Raw genomic sequence first — 9,300 nt, 5'->3', positions numbered from 1 at the left:
CGCACGTCGGTGCGGCACAACACAGAACTCTACGTTCGTTGCAGCAACCCCGGTGAGTGCGTTGCCCACGTCGGTGGGAACAACTCAAGCACTCGTGAGTTCGTTGCGCACGTCGGTGCGGTACAACACAGAACTCCACGTTCGCTGCAGCAACCCCGGTAGTGCGTTGACCACGTCGGTGGGCACAACTCGGGCACATGCACCTTTAATTACCACGTCGGTGGCATAATATCAAACACTCAAGTGCAGGGCACTCGGAGTTCATTGAACACGTCAGTGTTTAACACGGAAGTACACAATATTTGCTGCAGCAACACCGGTGAGTGCGTGACCACGTCAGTGGCACAGCAAGGGCACTCGTGAGTTCATTGATCACGTCGGTGTTCAACATGGAAGTTCACAATATTTGCTGCAGCAATACCGGTGAGTGCGTGACCACGTCGGTGGCACATCAAGGGCACTCGTGAGTTCGTTGACCACATCGGTGGTTCAACGCGAAAGCACTCAGGTCACGCAGCGACCCCGGAGAGTGAATCGACCACGGCAGTTGGTACAGCACGAAAGCACTCGTGGCTCGCTGCGTAACAGCTGCAGAGTGCTCTAAATTTTAATTGATCTCGCTGAGGTATTTTAAGTCAACTGCTTTTACGTGATTCATCGATCTTGCTGACGGTCTTAAGCTTATCGTTTTACGGTATGTATGATTGACTCTTAATATGTCGTATATTGGGTATGCCTTTTATCTTCCAGAAGCAGTATAGATCCTTGTCCACTTCTTCTACGCGGGTATGTATGGTCTCATTACCCCCTTTCGCTATTCTATTTTTGGGGTCGGCTCCGCCCCTGCCAGTCCCGGCAGGACATGCCGAGTAATCACCTATTTCCGGCGTAGGCCTACGTCCTCTCTTTTGGGGAAGGCTCCGCCCCTGCTAGTCCTGGCAGGATACGCCGAGTCCGCACGTCACCCTGGATCAGTGACGGGGCTCATGCCAAAGATTTACCATGCAAAATATTCCCATGTCGTTATTTAAATAAATCCTGTTCATACTTATCAGTGATCGAGTCTTTATGGGAGAAATGTAAGCTTGCTGGTAGTTCTACCAGGAGGACTCAAATCACGCGCGGCTGGCCGCCAATCACCAGCTACCAATCACCTGCCTACACCTGCTCTATAAAGAGTAGTCTAACATATGTCTTTGCTGCTCAGGTCTTCGTTCGACGCACCTCCATCCACCCCACCACCACCAGGTCGGCCTCAGTCTACTTGTCCAGGGGAAGGCTCCGCCCCTGCTAGTCCTGGCAGGATACGCCGAGTCCGCACGTCACCCTGGATCAGTGACGGGGCTCATGCCAAAGATTTACCATGCAAAATATTCCCATGTCGTTATTTAAATAAATCCTGTTCATACTTATCAGTGATCGAGTCTTTATGGGAGAATTGCCGGTAAACTCAAACATTGCAAGCGTGAAAGTACTCCGTAAGGTTCTTGCATCTTTGGGAAGGGTGGGATGAAACACCCTTAAGATGGAGAGCAAAGAGGACAGTGCAACAAGAGACACAGAATAGGATGTGGCCCAATATTTTAAGCTTGTTTTTAAAGATCCCATGCCTTCTATTTTATGATGCTTTAATATAGGTATTAGTGGGCCACAAACACAGTATTCAAAGACGTCCCCGAAATTCAGCCGTGGTGCAGAGTTACAGTCACTCCGAAACAGTCGCACATTGAGCTTCCCCCAAACGCGCTGTTTCGGTGGGCGTGTCAAGGCAGGTCAAGGAGGGGGGTGGAGGTGTGGCCCTGAGCAGCTTGTAGCCACTACCATGCGCTCTGTATACGGTGGGCGTGTCAAGGGGGGGGGGTGGGGGTGTGGCCCTGAGCAGCTTGTAGCCACTGACAGTACCATGCGCTCTGTTTACGGTGGATGTATCGCAATGGCTCTTAGAAACCCATATTATACAGATATCTATATCATATAATATATATTATCACGGCCAAAAGCTGTGTGAGCCTCCAGACGATAGGTTATTATGAATCTCAAACGACCGCGTCTACTTCAGATTGATGTGGAAGTGGAAGAACCAGAGACGTCGGAGAACCCGACGAAGTCCTTTGTGATTCATTATATCGTCTGGACGCGGACACAGCTTTTGGCCGTGATAATATGTATTATTTGATATAGATATCTATGTATTATATGATATTATTTAGATATAGAGCAGAGCTCCAGGACTGTAACGCAAGTGTTGTACACTTCCTTGTTATTTGGATAACCGTTCTGCTGTTGGTGTGATGGCGCATAACACGTAGGACTCTCGTCTCTGGTATTTCTACAACGAGACTCGTAGTGGGGGTTATCTCAGCCATGGTTGAGAATGAATTGGGGGAAAGGAACTTTGGCTTTGACTCCCTGAAGTAGGCTACATGAACCACGACATGGAGGAGAAAGGGATTGTTGGCCGCGAATGTATCCCGCTTGAGCCCTGCTTCCCGCCGCCTCGGCAGCGGTCAGCGCTAATCACCGCCTCGGCAGCGGTCAGCGCTAATCACCGCATCCTGAAGCCGAGGCGGTGGTCCATCGGCAGCGAGGCTCCGGCGGGAGACGACCGCGGTCAACAATCCCTTTCTCCTCCATGTCGTGGTTCATGACTTCAGGGAGTCAAAGCCAAAGTTCCTTTCCCCCAATTCATTCTCAACCATGGCTGAGATAACCCCCACTACGGGTCTAGTTGTAGAAATACCATAGATGAGAGTCCGACGTGTTATGCGCCATCACACCAACAGCAGAACGGTTATCCAAATAACAAGGAAGTGTACAACACTTGCGTTACAGTCCTGGAGCTCTATATCTAAATAATATCATATAATACATAGATATCTATATCAAATAATACATATTATCACGGCCAAAAGCTGTGTGCACGTCCAGACGATATAATGAATCACAAAGGACTTCGTCGGGTTCTCCGACTTCTCTGGTTCTTCCACTTCCACATCAATCTGTAGTAGACAGAACCCTGCGCTGCCTGCTGCCTGCTGCCGGCGCGAGGCACCACCGCCCGGCTGCCCGCTGCCGGGCGGTGGTGCTTCGCGGCGGTGGTGCCTCGCGGCAACCGGCGGCAGGCAGCATGTCGCAGTTCATGTAGTTCGATGTCGTTCTGCCATTGCATTCAAAATTCTGTAACTAGCCTGTTACTACGAACTAAGCAACTACCGTACACGTATTAGCATTTAGCACTAGCTCAATCACGACTCCTTCAGAATTCTTGTGGGTGGTTACGAACCAACCAAGTGGGCAGGGCCATGAATAATAATTTGACAACGCTACGTCAAAGTGTCACCTTATCCAGATCGGCTCATTTCTTCTGCCTTTTTCCTTTCATTGCCTATTGCATTCAGCAGACAAACTGCATAGATTTCAAACTTACCACAGCTCACAAACTTATTCAGACCTATGTTATTTAACAAACAATAGGAAAAATGTGATTTTAATGGCATGGGCTCTTTAAGAAGTCTTCATTAGGCTCATCCAGGCGCGTCGTTAGCAATTGAAAACATCCGGGGCTTTAGCCCGGGGGGAGCACCGTCCTGACTCCTGCGTGCTACGGTATCTTAATTAATTATTTAATTAATTATTTAATTAATTATTCAATTAATTAATTAAGGGCGCCCCCAACACATAGGTCGCCTATGCCGAGCGCCAGCAGTAAAAACGAGACATTAGAATAGCCTATATAGCCTGCATGCACCTACCCGATGTCAAGAAGCCATCGCTGCTCCGACGGACCTTTCTCCCCCAGCCAGGCAACGGCAAGTAAGTAGTAATCTGCTTTTATGTTTCATTTTTAAGTTATTACTTGTTGTCAGTGTAGGTTTACGTTTATGTTACAGATAAAAACATGCTTTATATTTATTCAGCATTTCAGAGTTCTAATGTTTTCACGGAATATGCATTCCTAAACTGTTCACGTCATGTTCTCTTTAAGATCGCATGAGATGCGAACACTCGCTTGTGTTGGGCAAAATAACCTGCTGAGTACATCACATGTACATTATAAATATAGCTAACTCCTTCCCTAGCCTGATGAGCACATCACATGGCAGACACATTACAATATAGTCAACTCTTGCTCTAACCCAACGAACACAAACATGATAATATATAGTCAGGTCAAGGCCGGAGCCGAAGGCCCCATTTCCCAGGCTGGCAGATGGTGGACACTCAGACAATGCACCAGTCATCCTCAAGAACGGGAGAGCCACATTAATTTATCACACAGGAGACACTTTGAAGCTCTCCCCCGTTACCTGCCCATACCAAGGGCCTGAGAGCCACATTAAATTATCACACACGAGACAGTTCGGGGGGCACTCCCCGGTTTAATTTACCACACAGGAGACATTTTGAGAGCTCTTCCCCGTTAGGAGGAACCAAGAGATACCCCTGCCCACACCAGGGCCTGAGAAGCCACATTTCGGGGGGGCACTCCCCGGTTCAATTTATCACACCGGAGACACGAGGAGCTCTCCCCCGTTAGGAGGCATACACAGCAGGGCCTGGGAGCCAAGGCCAAGCAAAAACACACAGAACCACACACACCTCAAACGCACACACCTCATCGAGAGGAGGATACAGCATAAAACTGTATCACACAGGGACTCTTCACCTTCTTCTGAAGCAGACCTTCCACGGAGGCGAAGCTCCGGACGAACCATCAGCGCTGATTAGGGACTTAGACATATTCGATTTTTCACGCTTTATGACTCTGTATAACCGTTGCCACTTTACTTAATAAATCCAAGGTCCTCGTGCCGACAGACTTTATTACCTCTCCGTCTCATTTCATCTGGTCCAGTAACTAGACAGACCGTTTTTCCCTTCAATTGCATAGGTGCTATTGCGCGACCTGCAACCAGGAAGTAAACACTCGCTTACATTAAATTATATGCGCTATCGTGCGACCTGTAACCAGAAGGGAAACACTCGCGTGAAACCAGAGAGTGGTGATAGCATTTCTACTACTTGACAGTACTACAGCTATGCGTAGCACGCCTCCGAACGCTTCCGAACATCGCCGAAACTCCACCGGATGTTTGGAGATGACGTATCTCCCCTCAGATGCCGGCAAAATTACCTTGATAAGTTACCTGTTTTCCGTCTTGTAATCGTTGCTATTAAATTAAAAATGTCTCTTTTTACCTAATTACTTGCTTTACTATTTTTTTTTTTTTTTTCCGCCGCTTTCTACGACGTCTTTCTGGTGGTGTCGGGTCAGCCATCTCTTCTTCGTTCGTTACCAAACTCCGGTTGCATTGTGGGATAGCGTAGTGAACCCCGTTGTTTACTGTGGTGGTAGCACGCGGTCGGACGCGCTATATTTGTGGCGTACTACAAAATGCATACTTTATAGCAGTCAAGTGTGAGTATTCGGATTCAAAGCTACCAAATGAAGAAAGGCTAAATGTACATATTCCATCTATTTAAATGTGTGGATTGAATATTGAATTGGTAGCTGTGTGACCTGTATTCCATTTTACATCTGAAATGTTTTGTAAAGACATGTGCTACTAGACTTGTAACTGTGGAATAGTCACCAGAAAGTAAAAACAGGCACCATGGGATTGCCAACTCCATATGCATTTATTTAAAACTTGCACATTGATGGCAAAGTGCTTAGCAGAAACGGTTCTCTAATTTGCATTTAAACATTACATTGAAGATGAAGAACAGTTTATTGAACCATTGCAGTGTAAGAAAAAAGAACGAGCTAGTGGAGCATTAGGAAATGCGAACGTAATATATAAAAATAATGTATACAAAAGTGTAGCATTAACAAACTGCTTTATCATTGCCCCTACAACTTAACAAACAAATAACATTTAATTTTACCACTATTTTGCTGTAGGGGGGAGAATCAGTGTGTGCCGTCTTGATTTGAGCCTTGCAAATTCGTCAATGACCTCATCCTCAGTGATATCTCCAACCAGCTCTCTTTCTATTGACAGTACTGCCAATTCATTGAGCCTCTCCTGGCCCATAGTGGACCTAAGCCACGTATGAAGTCGGCGTAGAGCACTAAAGGACCGCTCACAGCTGCAACTGCTGACAGGGATAGTCAGTGCCACCTGCAAGATGGCCCTCAGTGACGGGAACATCATAGAGTCCAGGAGCTTGAAGACACTGAGGGTGTCCGGGATGGAATCTGGATCCTTCCTGCTCAGGAAGCTCTTTGCCACCAAGACCTCTTCTGGGACCAGCTGTATGTGGTAGTGTGTAGCCAGTTTCTCCAGTGACTGCAGACAGAGGAAGGATTTGGAGGCTGGGTGGCATGCCTGGATTCCATCCATTAGCTCTCCCGCAACAGTGGAAAACCGGTGGCCCAGTTCATTGATCATCCGATCAATGCACGGGAAGAAAAGCCCCTGCTTCAGACACTCTGAGTCGTTAAGCAGGTCAGAGCCCGACCCAGTAGACGCCTCCACAACAAAATCATCCATTCTCCTCTGCTTTCTCCTTGGAGCAGGAGAGGGCTCGGGAAGGTTGTGATCAGAGCAGAGCTGCTTTGTGACCTCATAGAGTTCCTCAGCCACCTGTTCAGTTCTTTGACTGACCAAGGTGTCGTGGATGGCACTCTTGAATTGGACTGCCCTTGCAAGGTCAATGGATGTCCCCTGCAGGAACCTGTGGAAACCCTCTGTGATACCCAAAAGCCTTTGGATAACCACCAGTAAATATACTGTTGTCCTCTTTGACAATTTAGAGAGAAGCCCCACTGCTATTGGTGTATTCAGCATCTGCAGACTAGCAATTACTGCAGGGAAATTCCTCAAAAGGGCATTTATTGAGTTGACCTGGCATGACCATCGCGTTGAGGATATCTGGACCAGTTCACGCCGCTCAATGTTCAGCTCTTTCTGCACAGCCACCAACTGATCATGGCTTTTGATCGAGGTGCTGAAACAGGAATACAGGCTTTCCAGCATGTCAAAAAAAAAGCTTGCTTCCGGAATAGCCTTGCAAGTATGACAGAGCACCAAGTTCAGCTCATGTGCATAGCAGTGCACGTAGATGGCCTCAGGGTGTTTTTCACGGAAACGAGTTTGCACGCCTCGCACTGACCCGCTCATCACCGCTGCGCCATCATATGACTGGGCAACAACTTTGAGACCGTCGATGCCATGTGATCCCAGGACCTCCTCAAGGGCATTTGTTATGCTCTCCGCGTCATACCCTCCCAGTCTTCTCAAACAAAGGAATCGCTCCCTTATGCGTTCCTGAAAGACGTAACGGACACAAACAGCAAGCTGCTCAGTGTTTCCATCCTTGGCCTCATCAGCCATGATGGAAAACATTTTAGCTTCCCTCACCTCATCCCTTATCCTTGATGTGAGCAGTGACGAGGAACACTTAATGAAGTCATTTTGGGAGGAAGGTGAAAGATAGGTGGCATTAGCAGGAGCATTATACTGTTGCAGGAAGGGATCAAATTTGGACAACAGCTGAACGCATTCAAGTAAGTTTCCTTGGTTGGAGCTGCCCTCACCCTCGCAGTGCCCCCTGAATGCAATGCCTTGCTTGGCCAAGAAGAGCATCACAGAAACAACGCGATGGAGATACAGTCTTCTTTCTTTGATCTCCGCTGCACTAGCAGCAAGTATTTGCTCGGTTACATCCCCATGGACCTTGGTTGCCTTTTAACCTATCCAGGCCATCATGGAAGCCTTGTGAAGAGCCGTCTTCTCATGTTCCCTAAAAGAATCAAGAGCCCTCTTCCAATTACAATAGCCAGTGGTGGCCAGGCCATCTTTATTTGCCCTCTTCTCCGGTTTGCTGAACACCCGACAGCAAAAACATAAGGCAGCATTTTTGGCTACAGAATATTCAAGCCAGTTGAATGATTCGTACCAGATCTTTTGGAATGACCTCTTCTGGAGTCCAAAATAGGTAGATGGGAAGTTGATGTCTTTCACCTGCTTCGGACCTGTGTCTGGACTTCCTAATGTGCCCTCTCCTGTCCTTCCCTCATCACTCCTCTCTGGCTCATCTGTGATGCAACAAAATTAAGAAGCAAAGTAAGCACCTCTCCTCCATTTATATACTATTAAACCTTCTTAAATATTTGTTATTCTATGTCTAATCTAATCACCTTCATTTTCTTGTTTTAGAAGCTGACACTCGGACAGTCTATGCTGTGATAGTAGCACTTCTAAAGGTAGAGGAGCCATGTCAGGTAACCTTTTGACCCAGAAAATATACACAACTAGCTGTGCAAAATAGACATTTTGGTGAGGATCTCGGAGGTGACCATGTGAGAACAAAAAAAATGACGACAGGTCCAACAAACAGGATTTTAGGACCAAGACAGTCAATGGTAAGTGTCTGTGCAATGAATATTGCACAGAGTATTTTAAATTAGACCACCAGTGCTCAGTGATCAGTGCATGTTGTTCTCTTGTCTTTCTAACCAGGTGCCTCGTCTTTGAACCATGACGGTCAACATGACACTGTTGGCCGCTTGAGGACAACACTCCCCGTAACTGAAAATGTACAAAGGTGAAAATGTACATGTAATGTGCTCTAGATAGATGGACGCTTTACGGGCTAATTCAATTTGGCCCTCCAATCTTCGTGTTTCTGCCTAATCCATCCATACAGTTAAGTGCAAGATGCACACACCCAGGTGCTTGCCTGGTAAAGAAAAACTAATCAGAGGGAAACAAAAGAAAGACCTGCACACATTCTAAAAACCTCCCACAAATCTTAATTTCACAACATTTCCATCAGGATCTCATTTGCTCTGTGATTTTAAGGAAGATCCTAAGTGATTGAAATGTTAGGATTTGTGGGAGCAGCAAGAATGTGTGCAGGTCTTTCTTTTTCTTCTTTCTTATTCTTAAAACTCTGCCTCTTGATCTCAAGCAGGCGTGTGTTGAATGATACAATGAATGTGATTGTGAATGTTACAATACGTTGTGTTGCTTTAGATCACTGAAGCTTAATTTAAATAATGAGGGTTAAAAATAATCTTCCCAGACTGTTTCTGTTACTTGCTTATGCTGTAGGCAAGTTGTGTAAGAAGCTTATCTCTATATAAATCTGAGCTGTACATGAATCTGTTAATGAAGTCTCATTTCGACTCCTTCCTCCACTTCACTATTCATGTTCTGTTGCTTGCAGTTAACTACAGCCGCCCTTCCTGGGTAATGCCACCACCAATCCCTGGTCATCCATTGAAGCCATCTCTCTCACTCTGTACAGTCACACTGTTTCTCTTAGGTAAAATCAAACCAGTGGGATGTT

The 9,300-nt window shown here is 46.6% G+C and overlaps 1 long non-coding RNA gene across 1 annotated transcript; it reads left to right on the top strand.

The window, feature by feature from the left end:
* The first annotated feature begins 5,269 nt into the window (after window positions 1–5,269).
* Window positions 5,270–9,011, top strand: LOC115555009 (uncharacterized). Its single transcript, XR_003978805.1, has 2 exons — window positions 5,270–8,371; window positions 8,469–9,011. It is a non-coding gene; the product is annotated as an uncharacterized LOC115555009 (long non-coding RNA).
* Window positions 9,012–9,300: the final 289 nt, after the last annotated feature.

The sequence above is a fragment of the Gadus morhua genome, chromosome 12 (genome assembly GCF_902167405.1).
Source record: "Gadus morhua chromosome 12, gadMor3.0, whole genome shotgun sequence".
Classification (NCBI taxonomy): domain Eukaryota; kingdom Metazoa; phylum Chordata; class Actinopteri; order Gadiformes; family Gadidae; genus Gadus; species Gadus morhua.
This window is presented reverse-complemented; position numbering and strand designations above follow the sequence as displayed.